Consider the following 27,178-nt stretch of genomic DNA (forward strand, 5'->3'; position numbering starts at 1 on the left):
AGGACATGGATTCAAATGTGACCTCAGATACTTCCTAGCTTTGTATCCCTGAGTAAGTCACTTAACCCCACTGGCATACTCTTGTCCTTCTGCCTTAGAGTTGTTACCAGAATAGAAAATAAGGGTTTAATTTTTTTTTACTTTAAAAGTATATTTTAGGGGACAGCTGGGTGTCTCAGTGGCTTGAGAGCCAGGCCTAGAGACGGGAGGTCCTAGGTTAAAATCTAGCCTCAGACACTTCCCAGGTGTGTGACGCTGGGCAAGTCACTTAACCCCCATTGCCTAGCCCTTACCACTCTTCTGCCTTGGAGCCAATGCACAGTATTGACTCCAAGATGGAAGGTAAGGGTTAAAAAAAAAAGTATATTTTATTTATCTTAACTGCACATTCATTTCAACTTCAACCCAGTTCTCTCTTGTGTTGAAGCAAAACAGTTCAACAAAAACAAGCTCATACAGGGACACAGTTGCCAAATCTTCTGTGATTGTCATTCCCCTCTCTGATTGTCCTCCCCTCCTTGCACCTTGTTGTCATTGTATATATCATTCTCTTGGCTATGCTTTCTCCACTCAGCATCATCTACCAATCCTGCCATGTTTCTCAGAATTCTTCATTGTTATCATTTCCAAATGCATAATAATATCTCATAATTCTTAAGTCAACACTGATTTTTCAATCTTTGGGATATTCCCAATAGTTGGATATTCCAAAAGGCACAGGCATAGCAGTCACTTTCCTTGCATAATTCCAAATTAACATCCAGAAAAATTGAATCACTTTAGAGTGTATATGTACAAGTATGTATATGTGCCTGACTTACTCCATCCTTCAAACAATGACTATCCCAATCTTTTAGCATTTTTTGCAAATTTTCAGCAATAAAAATTAGAAAGATGGAAAGTTCAAAGTCAAGTCTGGGAAAATAAGCCAAGAGAGGCACACACAAAAAAAAAAGTAAAGAAAATAACTTAAAAAACAGAACTGGCCTAATGGTAAAAGAGGCATAAAAATTCACTAAAGAAAAAACTTTCTAAAAAAAAAATCAACGGAGCTATGACTATTAGACATAAAAAAATAGAATAAATTGTGAAATATTTCATTGGAAAAACTGACTTGGAAAATAGGTTGAGGAGAGATTCCAAAAGGAAAACTCCCCAAAATATTAGACAAGTTCCAGAGCTCCTAGGTCAAAAAGAAAATACTTTAAGCAGCCAGAAATAAATAATGTTAAGTATCATGGAACCAGGATCACACAAGATTTAATAGCTTCCACATTAAAAGATCAAAGAGTTTGGAATATGATATTCTGGAAAGCAAAGAAGCTAGGGTTACAAACAAGAATTACTTACCCAGCAAAACTCAGAAGAAAGAAGAAATAGATATTTAATGAAACAGAGGACTTTCAAATATTCCTGATGAAAAAGTCAGAGCTAAATAGAAAATTTAACAATGAAAAGACAAGAGAAGCATAAAAAGATAAAACATAAAAAAGTAATCATAAGGGATTCAAAAAAGTTAACTTGTTTACATTTCTATATCAGAAAATGACACATGTAACTCCTAAGAACTTTATTATTGGAGCAATTAAAAGGATTTTACAAAGACAGAAGGCATGAATGTGAGTAGATTATGTTGGAATGATCCTTAGAAAAAAAAATGAAAAAGTGAGAAAGAGTCAAGAAAGATAGAATTTTTCTTGGATAAAAGAGGTATACAAGGAGCGGGAAATGTGGGGTAGGGTGGCAAGGCAATGCTTGAACTTTACTTTCATTAGAAATGATTCAAAGAAGGAATCACACACACACACACACTCAGTTGTGTATAGAAATGTAACTTCCCCAAATAGGGATACAGAAGGGGAAGAGGGAGGGTGTATTAAAGGAAGCAGTAATTAGAAGCAAAATAAACTTTTTTTAAAAACCCTTACCTTCCATTTTAGAATCAATACTGTATATTGGTTCTAAGGCAAAAGAGTGATAAGGGGTAGGCAATGGGGGTCAAGTGGCCTGCCCAGGGTCACACAATAAGGAAGTGTCTGGGACCAGATTTGAACCTATGTCTCTAGGTCTGGCTCTCAATCCACTAAGCCACACAGCTGCCCCTAAAATAAACTTTTGAAGAAGGAGAAGAGAGAGAGAAAGAAAGAAACAGAAGATAATGGGATGGAAGGAAATAAATAGTTTGTAATTATAACTGTAAATGTGAATGTGATGAGTTTACCCATAAAATGAATTAGACAGCAAAATGGATTAGAAACCAGAATCCAACAAAATATTGTATACAACAGATATACTTGAAACAGAAAGATACACACAGAATTAAAATGAAAGGCTGGAGCAGAATAGAATGCTTCAGCTGAAGTAAAAAAAAAAGGCAGAGGTAGCAATCATGATTTCAGATAAAGCAAAAAGATTCAATTAAAAGATATAATCAAGAAAAATGTGTTTTGCTAAAAGGTACCATACATAATGAATATCCAAAATTACAACAAATTTCTCTGATAAAGACCTCCATTTAAAAGATAAACTGAGTAAAACAGTCAAATTTGTAAGAGTCATTCTATGACTGATAAACGGTCAAAGGATATGAACAGGCAGTTTTCAGAAGAAGTCAAAGCCATTGACGATCATATGAAAAAATGCTCTAAATCATTATTAATTAGAGAAATGCAAATTAAAACAACTCTGGGGTATCATCTACTTCACATCTATCAGAAATGCCAAATGCTGGAGGAAATGAGGGGAAAATAAATGAACTATTAGTGGAGTTGTGAACTGATCCAACCATCCAGAAGAACAATTTGTAACTATGCCCAAACGGATATAAAATTGTGCATTCCCTTTGATCCAGTAATACCATTACTAGGTCTGTATCTCAAAGAGAGCAAAGAAAAAAGGAAAAAAGATCTTTAGGTACAAAAATATCGATAGCAGCCCTTTTTGTGGTAGCAAAGAATTGAAAGTAAAGGGGAGGGAGCATCTGAGTGGTTCAGTGGATTGAGAGTCAAATCTGGCCTCAGACACTTCCTTGCTGTGTGACCCTGGGCAAGTCATTTGACATTGCCTAGCCCTTACCACTCTTCTGCCTTGAAACAAATACACAGTATTGATTTTACAATGGAAGGTAAAGGCTTAAAAAAAAAAGGTAAAACAAAGGGGATGTTTACCAATTGGGGAATGGCTGAATAAGTTGTGGCATGTGATTACATTGGAGAACTATTGTGCTATAAGAAATGACAAGCAGGATGATTTCAGAAAAACATGGAATATCAAGATCTGATGCAAAGTGAAGTGAGAAGAACCAGATCATTGTGCCTAGTAACATCAATATTGTATAATGATCAGTTGTGAAAGTCTTGGCCACTCTGATCAAAAGAATGATCCAAGACAATTCTAAAAGACCCAGGGAGAAAAATGAACTCTGAGTACAAACAGAAGTATAATTTTCTCACTTAAATATGGCCAATATAGAAATGTTCTGCATAATTTCACATATGTAACAGATATTATATTGCTTGCCTTTTCATTGGCTGGGAAAGGGGTAGGAGGGAGAGAGAATTTGGAACTCAAAATTTTTAAAAGAAAAGAATGTTTGAAAGAAATGAATAAAAAAAAAGAAGTGTCAAACACAGGGTCCCCAACCCTTTTTTAATTATTATTTTTATTTTTTTCAGATCATATGTCAATACAATTTTTAATAATTGTTTTCTGATATTTTGCAATCCATGTTTTCTCCCTCCCTCCCATCCTTCCCCCCGCAGGTAATATGATATAGGTTGTACATATATTATTGTACAATACATATCCCCATGCTTGTCATGTTGTGAAACAAGACATATATTGCTTAACACTAGAAAAAAATTAATGGAGAAAATAAAGTGAAGAATAGTAAGTTTCAATCTGCATTTGGATTCCATCTGTTCCTTCGATGGTAGTGGATAGCCTTTTTCATCATGAGTCCCTTGGAAATGTCCTAGATCCTTGCCTTCTTGATAATAATTAAGTCATTCACAGTTGACCATCATACATTATTGTTGTTATTGTATACATCTTCATATGTCTTTCCAAGTTTGGGGAAGATCATCTTGTCACCTCTTATGGCACAATAGTATTCAGTTACAAGCATATATACCTACCACAACTTGTTTAGCCATTTCTTAACTGATGTGCATCCCTTCAGTTTTCAGTTCTTTGCCACCACAAAAAAAAAGTTGCTATCAATATTTTTGTAAAAATCGAATGTAATGGACTTCTCTATTAGTGGCAATGCAGTGATCCTAAACAACTCGGAGGGATTTACAAGAACACTAATCCACATTCAGAGGAAAAACTGTGGGAGTAGAAACACCAAAGAAAAACAACTGCGTGATTACATGGGTCAATGTGGATAGGATTGGAGAAGTAGACTCTAAATGATCACCCTAGTGCAAACATCAACAGCATGGAAATAGGTTCTGATCAAGGACACATGTACCCAGGGGAACTGCATGTTGGCTATGGGAAGGGGTGGGAGGAGGGGAGGGTGAGAAAGAATATGATTCTTGTAACGAAGGAATAATGTTCTAAATTGACTAAATAAAATTTTCAAATATATATATGTATAATGATCAGTTGTGAAAGTCTTGGCCACTCTGATCAAAAGAATGATCCAAGACAATTCTAAAAGACCCAGGGAGAAAAATGAAATCTGAGTGCAAACAGAAGTATAATTTTCTCACTTAAATATGGCCAATATAGAAATGTTCTGCATACTTTCACATATGTAACTGATATTATATTGCTTGCCTTTTCATAGGCTGGGAAAAAACAACACTCTTGAGTGGGACCCAAACCTGAATAAAATGTAATTGAGAAATATTTAACAAAATAAATAAAAATACAATAAAGCATGACAGGAATATAAGGGCCAATCTGAAGAGTTTAGAATTAACCTTAAAGGGGAGATTCATAAGAAGTCCAGGACCTTGTTCTTTGTTTTTAATATTTCAATTATTGTACGTCTATATAACTTGTTTTCTTTGTAATCCTATGGATTTAATTTTATGGATTCTCAAACCCAAATGTGAGACAGGGCCCACAGGTTTACCTATGATACACAAAGCAAGACTGAGAGGCAATGTGGAACTGATAAAGATATATTGGCAGATGTGTGTAGAACAGATGAAAGAAAGAAGAGTAGAGGCAAGAAGACTTTAGGAGGCTGGAAGTTCAGCCTTCTGAAATGTAATAGCCTCCTTTTTCCCTCAAAAGACTCTTTAAAATCCTGACTTACTCAACTCTTCCATGTTATTCTCCTCAACTTCCCCAAATAAACTCCCTTCCCCCTAGACTAGTGGGGTTCCCTCACAGTCTCCTAATTCACCACTATGACACAGGCCGCACATGGAGGGGATTGATATGTGAAAAGATTAGAAAGAGAGGGCCAGGTGTAGAGTGCTTTAAATGCCATAAGAGTTTATACTTGGTCCTAGAAATAGTAGAAAGTCAATGGAACATAATCACATCAATGTTACCATTTATTTTGGAATGGAAAGGTTAGGTGACTCACCATCTCTGTGATTTCCCATACCAAAACTCCCTCCCAGGGGGAGGTCCTAGGTTCAGATCTGGCCTCAGATACTTACTAGTTATATGGCTCTGGGCACATCACTTAACCCCCATTGCCTAGCCCTTATAACTCTTCTACCTTTGAACCAATATACAATATTAATTCTAAGACAGAAGGTAAGGGTTTAGAACCGCCCCCCCCCCAAAAAAAATTCCCTCCCACAGCCACTCTTCTCCTCTATGTGTTGTCTTCCCATTAGAATATATGTTCCTTGAGAGCAGAGACTATCTTGCTTTTGTATTTGTGTCCTCAAAACTTAACCCAGTGCATGACACAGTAAGGGATTAATGTTTTTCATTCTTTCATTCAATCACTCACTCATTCCCTTCTCTGACCTTTCATAGAATTCCAGAATTTGATAGGGAGAAGAGCCTCTAGGCCAAGTCTATCTGAATCATGAATCACAGTTCAGCTCTATCTCTATAAGAGGCCATCCATTTCTCCAAACCCTTCGTCACAGTGTCATGACCTTGGAACACAGGCATGCCTGAAAGATTAAGGAAAGCAAGTAATAATAATAACAATAATAACAATAACATATTTCGTATCTCTTTAAGTTTGTAAAACACTGTATTTTCATTGTTTTCATTTGAGCCCCACAAGATCCCTGGAAGGGAAAGACTATCCCACTATCTTATTGTCAAGGTCATAACTATTGCTAAACTTGTAACAGTCTTCACTCCCCAGACCTTTGGTGTACTCTGTGCCTAAGACTAGAAGCAGCTAACTGTGCAGACCAAGATTTAAGACTCTCCAAAAACATACAACACAGAGGAACACAAATACACACATGCAGGAACCACAAACTAGATAAGTCAATTAATTCAGTTTAATTCAACTAACATTTATTTGGTTCAAGGCATTTTTCTAGGCGCTGATATACAAAGCAAAAACAAAACTGTCTCTGCCTCAAGGAGATTACATTGTGCTTGGGAAACACAACAAGAAAAAATAGAAATCATATTAGGATAATTATAAACTTCATATTGTTCAATATATTCAGGATCTGGCTATAGTTTCATGCCATTATATGACAGAGCTTCCAAAGGGAGTCCTGGGACTAAGTAGTCCTACTAGCCAAAGAAACACAGAAGCCAGGTAGACAGCTGTATTTTTCCATTTCCATTTCAGGTGGAGAAGGCTTTGCAGCTATTTTCCTGGATGAACTCTTAACTTGTTGCAGGGGCCCTGAGTCATTCTCTTTCTGGGGCCTTAGTTAACGTTGGATCCTCCTCCAGTAAAATAGCTTCCCCTACCCAAAGCTTTGCCTACACCTGGTATGGTAAAGGACATCAAGAACTTTCCCACCACATCTAGGTCTGGTTAGGAATGCCCCCCATCTACACCTGGGATCTAGTACCTGTTCTCCACCAAGGTCATTCTTATCTTTAGGATAATCTCACCAGCCAAAAACCAATTTTGAACGTGTTCCTCACTCTCCTCTGCTGAGATGAGTTTCTTGTGTGTGGGGACAAACCTCCATCTACTTATAAGTTTACATAATGTGTGTGTGAGTGTGTGTGTATGTGTGTGCATATGTGAATACGAGAACTTTATTCACCTGCTCGCCATGCTGTCTAAATAATAAAACTCATGACATGACTGACATCATAACCTCAAGTCCCCATTTTCTAGAAATCCTGAAGTCAAGTATTTGCTTTAAACCAAGCCATAAGAGGTCAACTCAAGCATGTGGCAAAGGTGATTTCTAGAAGAAGAGAGTGCCAATCACTAGGGGTATCTTGGCCAGTCCCTGAACTGTATTTTGAAGTTAGGGATCCTAAAAGGTGATGTCAGGAGGGAATGAACTTCAGACATAGGGGACCACTTCTGTTAATGAACTGTCATGTATGGGCAATAGCTAGTAGGTCAGTTTTTAACCAAAGAACATTTCTAAATGACTAGGTTTTATGTTTGGGAATACAAAATAAAGGCAAAAAAATCAACCCTGCCCTCAAGGAGCTTATATTCTAATGAAGGAGACAACATGTATATGCATATAGGTATATAGAAGGACTATCCAGAATAGATTAGAGGGGAAGGCACATGCAGCTGAGAGTGGGAGGCTGAGACCAATAAAGACCTTCTCCAGGAAGCAAGGTATAAGTTGAGTCTTGAAAGAAACCAGGGGACCTGAAGTTGTGGAGAGGGAAAACCATTCCAGGCAAGGGGGTGGCCTGTGCATAGGAAAGGAAGGAGATGGAATATCATATGTCAGGAAGGGCAAGTAGGCCAGGGAGTACTTTGAGGTGACTGAGATGTACAGAGACTAGAAGACAGGAAAGGGCCAGGTTGGAAGGAGCTTTAAAGGCCAGGAGAGTTTATACTTGGTCTTAGAGATAGCAGAAAGCCACTGGAATTGCTGAGTACAGGGTGGCATAATCAAGAGGTACAAAGGCTAGATTGGATTAAGGAGCCACTTAAGGCAGAAAAAAAACCAATCTGAGGTTATTTAAATAATTCAGACTCAGATGGGGGTGGTCATGTGAGTAGAAAGAAGGTAATATAGCTAGGAGATGCTGCAGAAGAAGACATTTGGAGATGTGGCAATATGTAGAGATAACAGTGGGAAGTCAAGGGTGACACTGGGTCATGGAAAGATGGAGGTAGGTACCCTCAATAGTAAGAGGGAAAAGGGAGAATCAAGGTCACAAGTTCTCTTTTGAACATACTGAGTGTGAAATGCCTAGAAGACAGATAGTTCTAAATGTCTAATAAGCAGAGTAAATGCCACTTGGTGCTAAGGAGAAAGGCCAAGCGAGCTTGGACAGAGCAATGGGGAAGTCCTCTGCAGAGAAATGAAGAAATGAGATCGCTACATGAGGGAGTAGAGGAGGAAAAAAGAAGAGGCAGAGTTTTGGGGGAAGCCCACTCTTAGTGTGAGTTACTTGGATTAAGGTTTAGCAAAGTAGACTGAGAAGTAAGTCTTGGTCAGACTGGGGAAGAGGAGCACAAAAAGGGAGCAATGGTATGAAAACCTCAGGGAGAAGGAAGGAACAAGACTCCCCAGGGCTACGCCAAGGCCTCTCTTGGTTTTCTGGCTCCTCCTCCTATTAGCAGTACAGAGTACAAGAACCAATGTAGGATATGATAACCCAGGGGCCCCACATTTCTTGTGGCACTGAGCTAGCTAAAGGGATGCCCTATTATGGCTGTTGGCAGCAGTCTTCCTGTTTTTATAGCTGCATATCTTACCTCCCTGAAACTCACCCTAGCATTTATTCATTTGGGCACTCATATTCAGTGTTGTGCCATCATTTGCCATACTAAATGAACAGTTCACTCCAAATGGAAAAAGCCCAGTGCATATGTGAAAGAGGTGACAGTGAACCCCTGATCTGCCAGACATTCCTGGACCCTACTCTTCTGAAATCCTTGGCCAGGCTATAGTTCTGCTCTGTTAGTTGGCTCTTAATCATTCCTCCATTCCTTCATTTCTGAAGCAGAAGCCCTTCCAGAGGCCAGCAGAAGTCTCTCCTGTTTTGCTCCTTCAAAAGGACCTCTGCGCAGATGTCTCTAGAGCAAGAGAGTCTTGTTTCACTCCATTTCTAAACTCTGTGATGCTTTGGACCATGCATGGCATGAATTATGACTATGCACATGCATTTCGATCATATTTCAGGTAATAGGTACCTCTCTGTTCCTAAACCTAAATATGTTAACTATGTGATCTATGGGAAATGAACACTTCAGTGATCACTGTGTATTGAACGCCCAGATTTCCTGCTCTGTCAGGTGATTTGCAGGGACTTAATTTTTCACTCAGGGGAGGCTGTAAGACAAAGACAAAGTCCCTTTGAGGCTTGGCGTTTTTCCAGATTTTTAATGGCTTATTTTGATATGAAAAGGCCAAGAATTTGGTTAGCAATTAGCAGCAACAATGCCTTTGCTTCCTACAAAGAGACTGTCACTATCCATTTCCCCAGTCCACTTATTTACATGGGTAAGTATCTTTAAACTTAGAAGTAAAAACTGGGAGAACCTTGAACTTCAGAACTCTTTTGTGGTTATTAGGGAAATGAGTATTATTTGAGTTATGGAATGGCCTACAAAAATGCACATTTAGAAAGTGGACTGAATTACTCCAAGAAAATCATTTTTAGGGATGACCTTGGTTTAAATTCTAAGGATCTAGACACCCCCAATCTGAAGATCTCTTGCTCAGCATATGGGAGACCTCTCTGAGTGGAAACTGGGGAAACAAAAGAGGAGCAACTTTTGCCAATTCTAGGGTAAGGGAAAGAGAAAAGAAAAGAAAGAGAAGGGAAGCCAGAAGAAGCTTGCTTTTCAAAAAAGCCAAAAGCAGCCAGATCCAGGTTTTTGGAGTAGAGTGTCCAGTGGTACAAGGGATCATACACATAATTTACAATTTCCTGGGGATTCAAAGTGTTTCTTTTCTCTGTCTGTAAATTCCAGTCATAATGCTTTTGCTAAAAAGTTAAGACTTGGGCTGGGCAAGGAATTAAGATAGGAGTTAAAAGGAACCTCAACTTGCCTAACACATTAAGTATCTCCCATGTGCAAAAGCACCAGACTAAGCCCTAGGGATTCAAAGACAAAAATTAAGCCATTCTTGTGCTCAAAGAGCTTATGTTCCACTGGCCTGTGTTTCTTTCCATGTACAGGATAAAGAAAACTAGAGACCTTAGACAAATGGATTTCCAGAATCATGGAAACCCAGCCATGCCCATCCTAATCCAAAACAGGTTAAAATATTGTGATCTAATCAGTGTCTAAAGATATGTCAAGATAATTGAATATATCTCCCAATTTCCCAGTGATTTGGGACCCATACAAATGACTAGCATTAGTGGCTGAAAAGAGCTCTCCCCACTCCAATACCAAGAGTAATAAAAGTGTCAGGGTCCAATTTCCATCTCTTCTAGACTATGAGAAGGGAAACGGGAAGAAAGGTAGCTTTTTGTTTGAAATGCAAGAGTTGTTGATGCCAAAGAAGGCTCTGTTTCCTCATCTGTAAAATGAGAGCGCTAGACAAGACAATTCCTACACTCCTTCCCAGTTATAAATCTATAATCCCATAATCTTCCTATGAATTTTTACACACAAAATGAGGAATACAGAAAAAGAACTCCTAGGAAAAGTTAGAAAATCATGCCCATAAGTATGATATGGGCAGCTAGGTGGTACGGTGAATAGAGTGCCAAGCCTGGAGTCAGGAAGATTTGAGTTCAAATCTAGCTTCAGACACTTACTAGCTGTGTGACCCTGACGCAAGTCATTAACTCTGTTGGCCTCAGTTTTCCTCATCTCTAAAATAAACTGGAGAACAAAATGGCAAAACACTACAGCATCTATCAAGAAAACCCCAAATTAGTCACAAAGAATTAGACACAACTGAAACTGGACAATAAGCACAATATACATGTGTTTCAAGCAAAATTACTAATTCTTTCATATTTTATTACCACAAGCAGACATGTCTAAGAATTAATTGCTATCACTTAAAACTACTGAGGCTACCAACTCCAAGTCACTAGGCTGAGGATAAAATAATAGCTAATGTGCAGAACGAAAGGAGCAGAACCAGGAGAACATTGTACACAGAAACTAATATACACTGTGGTACAATCGAACGTAATGGACTTCTCTATTAGTGTCAATGCAATGTCTCTGACCAATCTGCAGGGATCTAAAAAACACTCTCCACAAGCAGAGGACAAACTGCGGGAGTAAAAACACTGAAGAAAAGCAACTACTTGACTACAGGGGTGGAGGGGATATGACTGAGGAGAGACTCTAAATGAACACTCTAATGCAAATACCAACAACATGGAAATGGGTTTGAATCAAGAACACGTGTGATACCCAGTGGAATCGTGCACATTGGCTATGGGGGGGGAGGGGGAGGAAGGAAAAGAAAATGATCTTTGTTTCTAATGAATAATGTTTGAAAATGACCAAATAAAATTTAAAAAAAATAGCTAATGATAGATGTGAAAGCACTTTGAAAAACTGAAATAGAAGGTGAGGCTGCTGTTCTCTCATCTTCATTGTTATTATGAATAACAAACTTACTTTGTAGAAATCTGCATTATCCTAAAGTCTCATTACCTAAAGCTTGAAGAGGAATAGACAAGGAGATAGTGAAAAAAGTCAGGTTGCTGTGTTATCTGTGATACTCTCTACTCTACACTGAAAGAATATATATATATATACATATATATACACATATATATGTGCACATGTATATGTATACATACATACATATATAATTATATTCATGGTTTTATATTTTATGTATTATTATAATAGTATATCATATAAGTATGAACATGTTTATATGTTATGAATTCTAATATTCAATAATTATACATTTGAATATATTGTATAAATATCAATTATTTATATTGTGTGACAAATTATTCTATTACATAAAATGTATAATATATAACTTCCATATTTATTATATAAAATAGAATAATGTACATTTCTATAAATAATGCTGATTCTAGATTTCTAAATCCTTTTCCCTCAAGGAATTTTCAGTCATTTGCTGGGACTCCTTTCCAGCCAATCCTTACCCTATCCAAGCTCTTCTCAATCAATTTCAAACGCTCAAATCTCTGGGGAAGGAAACACCACAGAAATCAAAGTACAGATAGATGCTTCATGCCCAGAGTACCTTAGCCCTTCACACCTCCTATGGAAATTAATGAGTTCCCAGACTTCAGGAAGCAGAAAGCTATAATTTACTTCATCACATTCACAAAGAGGGGAATAAAGTAATAATGCTGAGAGTGTTAGCATTTCTTGGGTGCCTTCTACATGACAGGAACTGTGCTGAATGAGGTGCCATTATTGTTCCAGTGTCTAAAGCCCAGAACTGTGCCACATTGCTGCCTCAGAGTATAGGAAGGGACTAAGTTAGCATTTGCAAACCTTTTAGAGATCACATGCCCAAACTGCACCTTCAAGCTGCCTGTATGCCCCCACATTACCCCAGACAGAGGAGGGAGGAAGTGCTCACATTCAGCTGCTGGATGGAGGGGCAAGGCATGCAAAAATGTCCTCATGCACAGCGGAGAGGGGGAACAAAGCAGCCCCCTCCAACATGCTGGGGCACACAGGCCACTTTTTCACCAACACAGAACGTTCTGGTCATAAAGGGCTTAAAAAGCCAAAACAAGGATTTCACATTTAATCCTGTTGGTAATAGGAAGCCTGTGGCATTTCTTGAGTTGGAGAATGACTATAAATGGCTTTGATTTCTTCATCTGAAAACTGCCTGTTCATATCCTTAGCACAGTGCCTAGAAGCGTAGCATTTCTCATCTGAGTACCCTTGTCTCTACAACACAGAGCCACCAGCCTGGCGCAAGTTCCTATCACTTCATACCTGGGCTATGGCCTCCTTCAGTTAGTTGCTCCCTGCTCCAGTCCCTCCTGTCCTCAGCTGCCAAGGCAGTCTTCCTAAAATGCTGCTCTAAGTCCATCCTCCTCCAAGCCTGAGGTATCACCTCACACCTATCAGATTGGCCAATAGTACAGAAAAGGAAAATGACAAATGTTGAAGCAGATATAGGAAAACTAGGACACTAATGAACTGTTAGTGGAGTTATGATCTGATCCAACCATTTTGGAGAGCAATTTGGAACTATGCCCCAAACTGTGTCTTTAATCCAGCAAACCACTAACTACTAAGTCTGTATTCTAGAGATTAAAAAAAAAAAAGACAAATGACCTATTTGTACAAAAATACTTATTGCGGTTCTTTTTGTGGTAGCAAAGAACTGGAAATTATGGGGAGATCCATCAATTGGGGAATGGCTGAACAAGTTGTGGTAATATAATTAAAATGGAATATTATTGTACTATAGGAAATGACAAACAGGATGATTTTGGAAAAACCTGAACTTACATGAACTGATGTAAAGGAAGCAGAACCAGAAGAACATTGTACACAGTGACAGCAATATTTTTTGATGAGTAACTGTGAATGACCTAGATATTCTCAGCAAATACAAGCCCAGAGACTCATGATGAAAAATGCCACCCATCTCCATCCAAATGCCATCCAAAACATACTATATTTCACTTTTTTGGTTTGATATCTCTCCCACAAAATGGCCTTCATTGAAATCATGTCCCCGAATCTTAAGTATCCTACAGGCTTCTCTTTTTCTCATTCCTTTTAATAGCTTTACTTGGTGAGCCCTTCAACTCTCATGGATTCAACTACCATATCTACATAGATGATCTATATATATACACAACCCAAACCTCTCTTCTGACCACCCAGACTCTCATATCTAGCTGCCTTATGGGTGTCTTGAACAGGACATCTTGTAGATATGTTAAACTTGACATGTCCAAAACAGAATTTGTTATCTTTCCTCCAACTCCCCCACTGCTTCCTAAGAGCCCTATTACTATGGAGGATACCACCATCGAACCAGTCACCCAGCCTTACAACCTCAGTGTGATTCTTCATTCCTCACTCTTTCGCATCCCTCGTATCCAATCAATTGCCTAATCTTACTGGTTCTCTACAATATCTCCCCCACAGGTCCCCATCTCTTCTCTGGTATAACCACCCTAGTGTAGATCTTTATCACCTCACACCTAGATTACTGAGAGAGCCTTCAGGTCATTTTTTCCTGCTTCTCCCCACTCCATCCAACTTCCACTCGACTATCAAAGTGATCTTCTCATGATATACAGGTCTGCCCAAGTCATTCTTCCCTACAACATACATATATAAGCACATCTTCAATAAACTTCATTGGCTCCCTATTATATCCAGGATCAAATTTAAAAATCCTTTATTTGACTTTGTAAAGCCCTTCACAACCTGACCTCTCTCTTCTAATCTTCTTACACCTCACTCTCCTCCACATTATTAATAATCCAATGTCACTGGCCACCTTCGGATTCCTCCCACAAAACACTCCATCTCTGACTCTTAAGGATTTTCAATGGTTATTTCCCAGGCTAGAATTTTCTCTCTTCTTATGTATACCCTCTGGTTTCCCTGGCCTTCTAAGATTTGGCTAAAATCTCCCTTTCTCCAAAAAGTCCTTCTCCTCCCCCTTAATGCTAGTGTCTTCCCTCTGAGATTACCTTCTATTTCTCCTCTCTGTACAGTGCTTATACAAGGCCATTGCATGCTGTCTCTTCTCTCAAACTGAAGTCCCTAAGGGTAGGACTGTGTTTTGCTTTTCCTGGTATCCCTAGCACTCAGCCTAGTGCCTGGAACACAGCTGGCATTTAATAAATGTTTGGTGGCTTGACTACTTGCAGCTCTTTTGTATTATCCCCTTTCCCTCTCCAGAATTTTATGTTCTCAAGATCAGAAATTGCCTTAGATCATCTGATCATCACACTTCACCCTCAGTCTAAGTTATAAGGGATTGTCCTTCACTACAGGGGCTGGGGTATTTCAAGTTAATTATAAATAAGAAACCAAAGACTATTTCTGAACTTGTGACTAATCCCCATAGTTAATGGAATCTTTGACTCTCACTCACTCTTTGGAATGGCCCTGCTTGTATAGTGTTCAGCACATAAACTAAAACTCCAGAGCTCCAGGGATCTCTAGCAATCTGGCTTGCTAGATCACCTCCATCTAGCTTATGCCCAAACCTGTTTCTAAGCTTCCTGATGCCAAAATAGCACTGGCCCTTTCCCAGCTAGGAAACAAGAGCTACCTGAACTAATTTTAGCCCAACTAATTTGAGCAAGGGGACAAGACTGGATGAGAGGAGCAGAGTCAACAGGGAAAATCAAGATCCGCTTAGATCCATTCTGGAGTTAGGAATAGACTCAAGAACCAGAAGGCTAAGAAAGACGAAGGAAGCTAAATGGAGATGAAAATTCTGAGGAGAGTTGAGGCGAGGCTGGGTCTACAAAAGAGGGGGAAGATTGATCCCAAATGTACTCTTCCTCTTGTAGACCTGAAAATATCACACTGCTAACTCCTTTTCAGTGGGTCCAATATAACTTTTGTATCTTTTTTTCCCTGCTACACTTAGACTCAGCTATTCATTGTATTTGCTGTTGTTTTTATACTTTGTTCTCTCCATTATGCCTTGATTATACAAGTCCCTACTTAGTCATCCTATGAAAGCATTCTGTGCAATGTGAATTGCAAAGAGTCCAAGAACTCTCCAGGCTCTCCCAGAAAAATCCACAGTAATGTTAAAGGGAATGACTTAATCATCTACATTAGAAAAACAAGGTGGAACAAAAGCAAATTTCCCCAGGTAAGTGGGCTCACCAGAGGAAACTGATGAATTAGTCCATTACTATGTGTATCTTTAAAAAGTGCCAAAGATGGATAAAAAGTACCCAGAATTAAGAAAGAAGAAGATGCAAGTCTATCCTGAATTTAAGTAATTGAGTCTTTTAAATAATCCCAAATTAGTATTTGCTAGGTGATAGTCTTATTGGTGTTAGTAATGGAATACTACAATCTCAAAATTGTAAATAATTCAAAAGGTGAAGGAAAGATGCACTGTGTGTACAAGTGGCCACCTTTTAACAATGGCAATTTGTGAACAAAAAGAATCATGTAAGATATTACTGAAAATAGCTTTTCTGGGCCAGACCTGTGATATCATTACAAGTATGGGGAACTCCCTCTGCATTTTGAACCTAGAGTTCTCTGGGAAAAGTGAGGAGTTCAGTGAGAGGTTAAGACATGGTCAGACAGCTAGGATAGATCAGAGGATACTAGGGCTTAAAGCAAGATTTTGCTGCAATGGCTGGATTTTGCCAACTCTGCAATTGGCCTAAGTATGTTGTTTGGTTTTGTTTTTGCTGTTCCATGTTTCCTTTTATTTTTTAAAATTTTATTAATTTATTAGTTTGTTGGTTACATTAAAATTCCCAAATATCTCCCTCCCTCCTTTCTCACCCTGCACTAGAGAAACATCATTTGACAGAAAAAAATGCATATATAAACTATGTCTTGTATTTCTATTTACCAGTTCTATCTCTGGAAGTAGACATTCATGAGATGCTCTTCAAACATTAATTCTGTAGCTGTATATAATGTTCTCTTGATTCTATTCATTTCACTTTTCATAATTTCATGTTAAGTCTGTGGGTTTTTTTTTTAATTAACTAGCTTTCTTACGATGCAGCAATATTCCATGACCACAATCATATGCCTCAACTTGTTCAGCCATTCCTCAATTGATGGGCATCCCTTGAATTTCTAGTTCTTTGCAATTGTCTAAGTTGTTGAGGGGGTGTAAGTCTGAGGTGAATGGAGACTAAGAAGTTCTTGGTGTCTTTGAATTTCTGGGGGAGGTAATGGACTAGCTGTTTACTTTAAAGATATTTCTGGATTTGCTCATGGGCTCCCAAAAGTTCTTAGCAGTTATATATTGTCTGTGAGGGCTGTATTTTCATAAAATCCAAGATTTAAATTTTTGTTCGAGAAAGATCTTCAGAGAAGAAGCTTGCTAACTCCTAAATCCAGAGAATGAACTGTTTGCAGAAAGATACCTAAACCCTTACACAACAGGAAGATCCAGAATGAACCTTGGGGTGCACCTGATTGAACTGAAGGCTGATTGAACATTTATTTTGAATGTACACTCTTATGCCAAAGGGGACTGCCCCCTAATTGGCTTTTGTCAATGCACCCAGCAAAACATTGGTTTTGCTGTCTCAAACATTGGTTTTGCTGTCTCTCTCCTCTATTTCCCCCTTATCTCTAACTATTGTAGTTTTCCTCTTAGATGGTATAATTTTGTAAACACCTGCAGTTAGAAATTTTTGGGGTACAGTGGAATCATGCGTCGGCTATGGGGGGTGGGGGGGAGGAAAAGAAAATGATCTTTGTCTTTAATGAATAATGCTTGGAAATGATCAAATAAAATATTATTTAAAAAAAAGAAATTTTGGGGGTACAGGACGCTTATGTTTAGTGATCAATTGGGGGGGATTGTGATTTTTTAAATTCTCTCCATCTTGCTTGGTCTAGCACCCAGGAATGTGCACACCCACATTACACAGGCATGTACTAGCTAATGACAAATCAGAAACAACTAACTGCCCCTCCCTGGGCTGTCCTAAGCCAAGCTTGAGCCACCATTGGCACATGTGAGACGCAGGAAATGAGGTAGAAAACAGCCTCTGGAGTTCTCATCGCTTCCTGTGGAGAGGGCTAGGATCCAGTTCGATCCTGGAACTCAAGCTTGTAGGAGCCCCTCAGACAGCTTTCCTTCAATCAGTCATGTGGGTGAGTGATAAGGACTGACTCCCCTTTTCCCTTTGGCTCCCAGGCCAAACCCTTGAGCTCCTGCCTTCGGCTCAGTGTGAGCTGGAGCAGTTGAGCTAACTCCCTTTCCTTCTCTCCCTCTCTCTCTCTCTCCCTCTTTTAATTTCTTCCTCCTGTTGTAATTAAATCACCATAAAACTCCATTCTGACTTGAGTGTTTCATTTTAGGATTTTATAAGTAAAATCCTCGGTGACCTATAATTATATTCAGTCTCAACCCCTAAAATTTTAACTTAACAGGGTGAAATAAATACTGTCCTGATTCTCAACATAAAATACAGACAGCAGATGGAAAACCCTGGTGGGGACCCTAAGATATATATATTTTTTAAGGTCAAGAGAGAAAGGATGAATAGGATGTATTCTCAAAAACCTGGAAAGACTTATATGAACCAATGCAAAGTAAAGTGAGAAGAACCAGAAGAACACTGGATTCAGTAATAAAAATATTATACAATGATCAATAGTGAAGGACTAAACTATTATCAAGGTCCCAAAATAACCCAAAGGGACTCATGCTAAAAAATGCTATCCAAAGCCAAAGAAGGAACTGTTGGAATCTGATTCAGATCAAAGCCTGCCATCTTTCACTTTATTTCATGAGGTGTTTTTTTTTTACTATATGTATGATATATATCTTCTGTCAGCATGAGGAATATGAAAATATTACAAGAAAATTTTTTACAAAAAAATTACAAGAAAGCACTGATGTAACCTCTAACAGACCAACTACCACATCAGGGAGGACAGAAAGGGAGGGAGAGAACCTGAGTCACAAAATAAAAATAAATAAATAAATAAAAACAATTGTAAAAAGTCGTTTTTACATGTAATTGAAAAAAAAGAAAAGAAAGTAAATAAAATTTTTAAAGGATAAAAAGGAAGCCTCCATCCTAGTGAGCAGCTTCCCTGGGAGAGCCTTGCTACCAGAATGGGAAGGCATGGAGGAATTTCAATCTGTACCATGCAGAAACGATTCCACTCATGCAATCACAAGTTTTTTTAAAAAATTAACAAAGGTATTTCCAATCCCCAATTTTTCCACATCATTCCATATTCTCATCCTATTATAAGAGGCACTATCTTAGTGGAAGAATAAATACCATCTCCAACCTCATCTAGAACTTCAGTGACCCATCAGGCTGCCCATTCCATGGTTGGGCTGGCTCTCATTGATAAAATTTAACAGATTTTTCTTTCTAACCAATCCAAAGAAGCAGGGATAGAAAATTTCTAATGCATCTCCCAGTCCCATTATAACAGTGACCATTTAATAACTTTCCATCAAAATTTATAAAAGAAAAAAAAATCATTGCCTTTTCCTATCATTCCCGAACAAAGATGAAACAAAATACATTTCCTGGATTCTTTAAGAATGAGGTCCAACGGGGCAGCTGGGTAGCTCAGTGGATTGAGAGCCAGGCCTAGAGATGGGAGGTCCTAGGTTCAAATCTGACCTCAGACACTTCCCAGCTGTGTGACCCTGGGCAAGTCACTTGACCCCCATTGCCTAGCCCTTACCACTCTTCTGCCTTGGAGCCAATACACAGTATTGACTCCAAGATGGAAGGTAAGGGTTTAAAAAAAAATGCAGCTCAAATCATTTTTCAAACTTGCTAAAAAACAAAACAAAACCTCAGACCCTCGAGGTCAAGTTCTAATTAGGACAGGAGCTAGTTTAATGCTGACTTCTGCAACAGCTTTAAAAAAAAGTGTGAGGTTCTCAGTACAAAGGAAATATTTTAACTACTTAAATAAAACATTGTTTCCAAATGCTTTTGAAGAATTCATTTGTAGCCCTGATTTAGAGTTAACATATTAGTTTTAAATAGTGTCTAGTCATCAGAATGAGTCCTCTGTCTATAAACCTTTGCGACTATAGTCCCTACTACTATCTCTACTTAAAATAAAACTACAATTCTTTTCAAACATTCCAAGTCAAGGGATAGCCCATTAGACCTGGAGTCAGAGGACCTGGGTTCAAATCTGGCCTCAGATACTTACTTTTTAACCCTAAGCAAGTCACTTAACCCTAGTGGCCTAATCCTTCCTTACTGTTCATTTGCACTGGAACCAATACATAGTCTAAGATGGAAGGAAAAGGCTTATTTTTTAAAATAAGTACATATTCTGATTCAAACGTATCACTAATTTGTATTGACCATTATCCCAATTAGTACAAATTGGCGAGTTCTGTTGTATAGTAATCTTTGTAACAAAAAGATTTCCAAGTCCCAAACAAGAGTCTGCTTATTTTAAGCATTAAGCAATACAAGAATCAACCAAGAGAATCTGGTCAGCATCCAGCTCAAGACCTATTTCCTCACCTACAGATGTGACTAGATCCTGCTAGATTACAGAATATTCTGGAGGAGAAATGATGACTATCCTTCCAACTCCCTCTGTCCAACATTCCTACTGACCTAAGTCTGCCATTTGTATTTTGGCCCATGTTAAATACTCATATAGAAGACGGGCCTAAGGCTTATCTCTCCCTATTGCCCTATTCCTTGGAGGCCCAGGCCTACTCATTATGGCAGATTCTTCATTCCACTCTAGTCAGAAATTCCAGAAGCTATACTCCCCATGCATGCTTACACTAGGAAAAGTGAGCATCTCCTCACAACCAACAAAATGAAGCACTGTCAAGCAACTGTGTTAAATAAGTAAGATTGACTGGCTTTTTGGTAACTTGTGCCCAGTGACTGGGAAGATGGAGCAGATGTACCTGAAGTGATCCCAACACCTCCAAGGTTTTCTTCTCACATTCTCCAAACGCCCTGAGCAGTTTTTCTGGAAAGTCAAGGGGTCATCAACATCACCTAGTCTTTCACCAAACAGCGCAGTACGGAGGCCTCCAAGTCCTGCTCTGATTACCTGGGTTTTAAGGTTATGTTAAGCACCACAAAGAAGGGGTTTTTCATAGAGAAATGTTGGCAATGGAGCCATGTAATTCCAGGCAAGAGTCTTTTCAAAAAGAACATTCTGGTGGTGGAGACTGTTGCTAAGAGAGAATAAGAATTCTAAATGGGGCCTAGAAATGGACTGGTTACAGTCCAACTCTATTTACTTTTCAGAATAAGGATAAAGGATTCTTGATGCTCACTAAAGAAGGCAAAAAGGAAGGAAAGTTATCAACCTAACCAGAGGAAGGTCAACCATTGGAATGTCAGCTTAAATAGTTAATCATTTATGTTGGAGTTAGGAACTCCTTAAAAAAAAAATCTAGTCCCCAAAGACTACTGAGACAGTGAAAGGCTGTTGAAGCCTGAAGCAACCTCTCAAGCTAGAGAAGCGTAGGCAGAGTCAAGTGTTTCAATGACTTGGGTTTATAAACCACACAGAATCTGGAGCTCCATATCCCTCTACCTGGGCAGGTCTGGGTTCCTTTCTCTGAAAGAAAGCAGTCTCTTCTTCCTGATAACAAGATACCTTGGTTTGGACTTGCTTCAAGTGAGAAAAAAACTGTAAAAAAATATCACAACCAAGAGCTGCTAGGTGGCTCAGTAGTTTTGAGAGCCAGCTGGCTCTCAAATGGGAGATGGGAGGTCCTGGATTCAAATCTGGCCTCAGATACTTCCTTGCTACGTGACCCTACTTAACCTCCATTGCCCTAATTTATTTTCTGCCGTGGAATCAATATACGGTATTGATTCTAAAACAGAAGGTAAAAGGTTTTAAAAAAGAAAAAGTGGGGGAGGTAGTAGTAATGCAAAAGAGAGGATGACAAAGTAATATGAAATATGGATTTGGGGAGGAAAATAGACTCACAATAGAGAACTCAATTGTCAGGGAAGTATGAAGCAAGGTCCTCTGCTGAAAGGGAAAGAGAAAGTAGTAGTCTAGGTAACAAAGGAAGAGTAAAAAGATTGATGTGCATGCACTGAAGACTCAATTAAGACCAGATATCACAATTAAAAAACCCTAATATAAAAATATTGATATCTTTTATGGTGGCAAAGAACTAGAAAAAGGGGGGATGTCCATCAATGGTGGAATGGCTGAACAAGTTGTGGTATATGATTATAATGAAATGGTTTCAGGATGGTTTCAGAATGACCCGGGAAGATTTATATGAACTAATACAAAGTAAAATAAGCTCTCCCAGGGGAACATAGAACAAAGTAAAAAGCAATGTTGTAATAATGATCAACTGTGAAAGACTTGGCTCGTCTAATCAAGACAACGAACCAAGACAATTTCAAAGGATCCATAATGAAAAATGCCAACCGACTCCAGAGAGAGAATTGAAGTACTCTGAGGGTATACTAAAGCAGATTTAAAATGTTAGTTTTAGTTTTATCTTGAGTTTTCTTTTGCCACATGGCTAATATGGAAATATGTTTTACAACCAATATCAAATTGCTTGCCTTCTCAAGGAGGGATTTGGGGTGGAAGAGAGAGAAATTTGTAACTCAAAAATTTTTTAAATGATAGTTAATTTTTTTTTTAACCCTTACCTGTCATCTTGGAATCAATACTGTGGCCAGATTTGAACCTAGGACTTCCTGTCTCTAGGCCTGGCTTTCAATCCACTGAGCTACCCAGCTGCTTCCTTAAATATTTTTTACATGTAATTGGGAAATATTTAATAAAACAAAAAAAAAATTTAACTGTTTTAAATTTTTATTGATCTGTTTTAACCCTGACTAAATTTTCCCCTGCATTTCTCTTCCTCCTCTCTCCCCCACCTTGAGCCATCTATTATAACATATAATTTTTAACATAAAAAGAGGAAGAGAAAAAAAATCAACAAAACATATCAAAACATGAAAAATAATTTGATAGTCTATGCAGTGTTCCACACCTATACCTTCCCTGTCCCCACCTCTGCAAAGGACTGAAAAGAGGCATCTTCTCATTTCTCAAATCTTGCTTGTTTTTTGTCATTTTGCAAATTCACTTGAGATTGTTCAGTGCAGATTTTTCTTTTCATTTCCATTGTGGTGATCATTGTGACTCTTGTCTTCTTGACTCTGCTGTCTGTCCTTGTATCAGTTCATCTGAGCCTTTCCATGCTTCTCTTTCTCCACCATATTTGCCAGAAATAATACAACTTTAAGTGAACCCAGCAGTGACTTGTTCCAGGAGTATCCAAGAGCAAAGAAAGAGGATGGTGGCAGAGATCATGCTTTGGCTCAGAGACATGAATGAGGATTAAAAAAAAAATGTAGCAAGAGATTCCAGGGTCAAAGATAATCTAAAGTTGAATGGTTTGGGGTAGAGCAGAGATTGGAAGAAAGTGATTAGACTAAGAAGGTTAAGGCCAAGGGAGAACTGGAAGGGAAGAAGATTGTGATCAAAGAAGAATTTTGGTATTCTAGGCTGTGAATATTGAACATGTGAAGAGAAGACGAAGCGAAAGACTGTTGCTATATGTGGTTGAGATGAAGGGAAGGTGGAGATCTTATGAACTGAGGAGGTTTTATGAACTGGCCAGCAAGGATATATGAGGTAATACATTATCAAGTGAACCAAAATCCTTAAGAAAAGTGGGAGAATGACCTAGGGGCCAGTATAGAAATTAAAAGAGACTGCTGAATGAAACTGATAAGACATAGGGAAGGTCTTGGGAATTAGATAGATAGATAGATAGATAGATAGATAGATAGATAGATAGGTAGATAGATGAAAGTTTGTCTTATACTAGAAAAGATCTTCAGAGAACAGCCAGGTTTCTGTACCTGCAAGAAGATGAAAGTAGAGAGAAAGAGGTATGCTAAGAAGGGTAGCTTGTTTAAATAAAATCAGAATTCCATAGAAGACAATGAATGGGACTGAAAAATTAGATAGAAGCTGGAAGACAGAAGGCTGATATAGATGGATATGTCCAGAAAAGAATTCATTACTTTTTCCCAAAAAACCTATTTCTCTTCATCATTTTCCTATTTCTTCAAGGGCTCCACCATCTAGGCTCACAAAGTATGGTGTCATCCTTAGCTTTTTGGCTGTTAGAGGTAGGCCAAAGGGTTATAAAATTGTGCATAAGCTTTGAACCAGCAATACCATGATGAGAAATGCTATCCATCTCTAAAGAGAGAACTGATAAACTCTGGTGCAAACTGAAGCAAAACATATTTTTTCACTTCCTTTGTGTTTCTTGTTTTTTTATTATTTGTTTGGAGTTTTTTGCAACATAATTAATACAGAAATGTTTTGCATGACCTCTCATTTGCCATATTACTTACCTTCTCAATGTGCTGAAGGGAGTGAGAAAGAAAAAAAAAATTTTAATGGATATTTAAAAATAAACATTTATTAAAGAGCAAAAAAAACTCCCCCAAACCCTGAAACTTCCCTACCAAGATGCATGCAGAAATTTTATGAAAACAATTATAAAACATTCTTTACAGAAAAAAGAGGGCAAATAATTAGAAGTATTTTTATGGTTGACTCATGATAACATAAATAAAAATGGTACTATTACCTAAATTAATTTACAGATTCAGTGTCATATCCATCAAATGACCAAGGAGTTGCCTAGAAGACAACAAAATAATAGAAAGCAGAGAGTCCCTCCCCACCGTCCTGTCTAGTATTCCTCCAAACAGATCTAAATCTTGATGGGAAAATGCAAGAAAAAGTAAGTCATTTTATCAACTCAGATTAGCATAGGAAGACACACAAAAAAGTTGGCAGAAGAGCATTCTACTATGCAGGAAGGGCAGATGTATACTGGGGTACCGTAACTGGAACAGAGCAAAGAGAAGAGAAAACATCATATTTTAAGAAATTATAAATGTAAACTGCCCAGATCTCTTAGAACCAGAGGACAAAGCTAAAAACAGAATCAGTCTCCTCTGTAAAGAATCCCCAAAATGAAAACTCCCAGGAACATCATAATCAAAATCCAGAGCTTCCAAATCAAAGGGAAACTCAGAAAGAAAGAATTCAAGTACAAAGAAGCCACAGAGAGGATCACAAAGGATTTCTCAGCTGCCACCATAAAAGAATGAAGAGATTAGAATACAATGTTCTAGAAAGGCAAAAGATATAGCTTACAATCAAGAATAACTTTCACAGAAAGACTGAGTATAGTCCAATAGACAGAAAAATGGGTCTTTAAAGAAATGGAGGACCTTCCAAGCATTCCTAATGAAACGACCACAGAATTATATAAAAACTTTGAAATATAAACATAGGAATGAAGAGAAACATAAAAAGGTAAAGTGTTACAATAATATGGGATTAAACAAAGATAAACTGCTTACATTCTAATATGAAAAAATGATATTTATGTCCCTAGTAACCCTACCATCATTAAGAATCACAGACAGAAAGCCCAGTTAGAGGGCCTGATGTTTTGATAATCTTAAAAGAACAGAAAGGGAGAAGAAGAGGAATATAATGGGGGATGGGAAGGGAGAGAAAAAATAGGGGAAATTATCTCACATAAGCAGGGTCCACAACTAGATGTATATATTAACAAAGAGAAAATGGTAGGGAGAAGAAGCAGCTTTTGAAACTCTCATCTGAACTGGTCAAAGAAGGGGACACAGGAACAGCTGGCTACAGAAATACATTTCACTCAAGAGGGAAACTGGCAGGAAAGAGAAGGGAAAGAGTGGAATAAAAAGGAGGGTAGATTAGGGGAAGGGTTAGTCCCAAGCAAACAAATTCTGAGGATATACAAAAATATTTATAGCTCTTTCTGCAGTGGCAAAGAATTGGAAACTGAAAGAATGCCATTAAACTGAAGAGTGGTGAAACAAGTTATAGGATATCAATGTGATGGAATACTATTGTGTACTAAAAAATGATGAAGGGGATGGTCTCAGAGAATTCTAACAAGACTATGAATTGATGCAGAATGAAGTTAGTAAAATCAGGAAAGAACAATTTACAAATGGCATTATGGTGAAGGCAAATAACTCTGAAACAATTAGGATCAATGCCATGACAAACCACAATTTCAGAGGACTCATGATGAAACATGCTAGCTGATAGAGTGGCAATGAACCCAAGAGTACACAAGCTGAGATGGATTTTTTTGTGGACATAGCCAATTAAGAATTCTTTTTTTTGCTTGACCAGGTATGACAAAACCACATGATTGAGATAAACAGCTCTAATTCATCTTTCCGAAGCACTTCAAAGCCTTCCAACCAGTATCCTGAGCTCAGCAGAACAAATCTGAAGTGGCCAGTGGCCAGGACTCAAGATGGTGAACTGACTAGCAGAAATGCCCAGCAGAAGTGAAAACAAGTCTTCTAATTCCATGTCCACTACACTCTGCTGCCTCTCAAAGATGGTCTCACATAGCACTGAATTAAATATGGCCAAAAAAATACCAAAATAACTTCAATTTTTCAAAATGTCACCAATCCAGGCAGTAGATTGTTGTGTGCCCAACATGCCATGGTGCTGCCATGCTGAACTTCATATAGTAAAACAGCCAAGCATGGAAGGCTTAGGGAAATACTCATACCTTCCGGAGAAACTTCTTCTTTCAAAGATGAAATCCTGTTCTCAAGCAAAGAAACATTTGAGTGATTTTGTGAGAGTGTGCACTCAATGAAAGATTTCTCTCCAGCCTCTGTGCCTGAAAAATAAAAGGGGGAAAAATTAATTTGGCACAAGCAGTTTTTAACTAATGAAATATACCCCATATCTAAAAGTGTCAATGCATGATCACTTCTAAGGAACACTGGGACAAGTGACAGGTTCTCCCTGGTGAGGAGGTCTTCAAGGGAACTTCATAAAACCATAGGGTTTCAAAGGTAAATAGAACCTCAGAGACCAGTCAGGTCAACTAGTACCTAAAAATAACTGACAATGTTTCTAACAAGTGGTCATCCACATTTTGCTTCAAGAATTCATTGGGAGGGGAAAGGAGGGAAGAGAAGGGAAGACTTCAGCCAGCTCAGTAGTGTTCTGCCTCAGCTCCAAGTTGTCATTTCAGTCCTATCCTGATGAAGCCACAAAGGCTGAGAGGCACACTTTATGGTTTGGGGTTAGTCATTCCTTTAACAGACATTCTAGAATCTTGCAAGGAATTGAAGTCACATTCATTGGCCTATCCCATTTACTTCCCTTTTCTTTTTTTTTTAAACCCTTACCTTCTGTCTTGTGGGAAGGGCTAGGCAATGGGGGTTAAGTGACTTGCCCAGGGACAAGGACAAGGACCAAGAAGTTACTAAGAACAACATAGAGAATGTGGAAGACGGTAGTATAAATGGGTTCAGGTTCACAATAACAGGTGGATTTCATTAAAAACAAAATAGATTCTCTTTTTTAAAACCCTTACCTTCCATCTTGGAGTCAATACTGCATATTGGTTCCAAGGCAGAAGAGCAATAAGGGCTTGGCAATGGGGGTTAA

At 38.3% G+C, this 27,178-nt stretch overlaps 1 protein-coding gene across 13 annotated transcripts in view; it reads right to left on the reverse strand.

Annotated features, from left to right (window-relative positions):
* The window catches only part of PPP6R2 (protein phosphatase 6 regulatory subunit 2), a 166,213-nt gene that overhangs the window by 67,536 nt on the left and 71,499 nt on the right, over positions 1 to 27,178 (reverse strand). For 6 of the 13 annotated variants that reach the window (XM_056797539.1, XM_056797543.1, XM_056797535.1 and 3 more), the window contains one exon: positions 26,286 to 26,399. The gene's annotated coding sequence lies outside the window, so the exon portion shown is untranslated. Of the gene's footprint in view, positions 1 to 5,943; positions 6,096 to 20,585; positions 21,278 to 26,285; positions 26,400 to 27,178 lie in introns of those variants that run through there. The other 7 variants (XM_056797531.1, XM_056797534.1, XM_056797541.1 and 4 more) reach the window with 3 other exon arrangements.

Source organism: Monodelphis domestica, chromosome 5 (genome assembly GCF_027887165.1).
Source record: "Monodelphis domestica isolate mMonDom1 chromosome 5, mMonDom1.pri, whole genome shotgun sequence".
Taxonomy (NCBI): Eukaryota; Metazoa; Chordata; class Mammalia; order Didelphimorphia; family Didelphidae; genus Monodelphis; species Monodelphis domestica.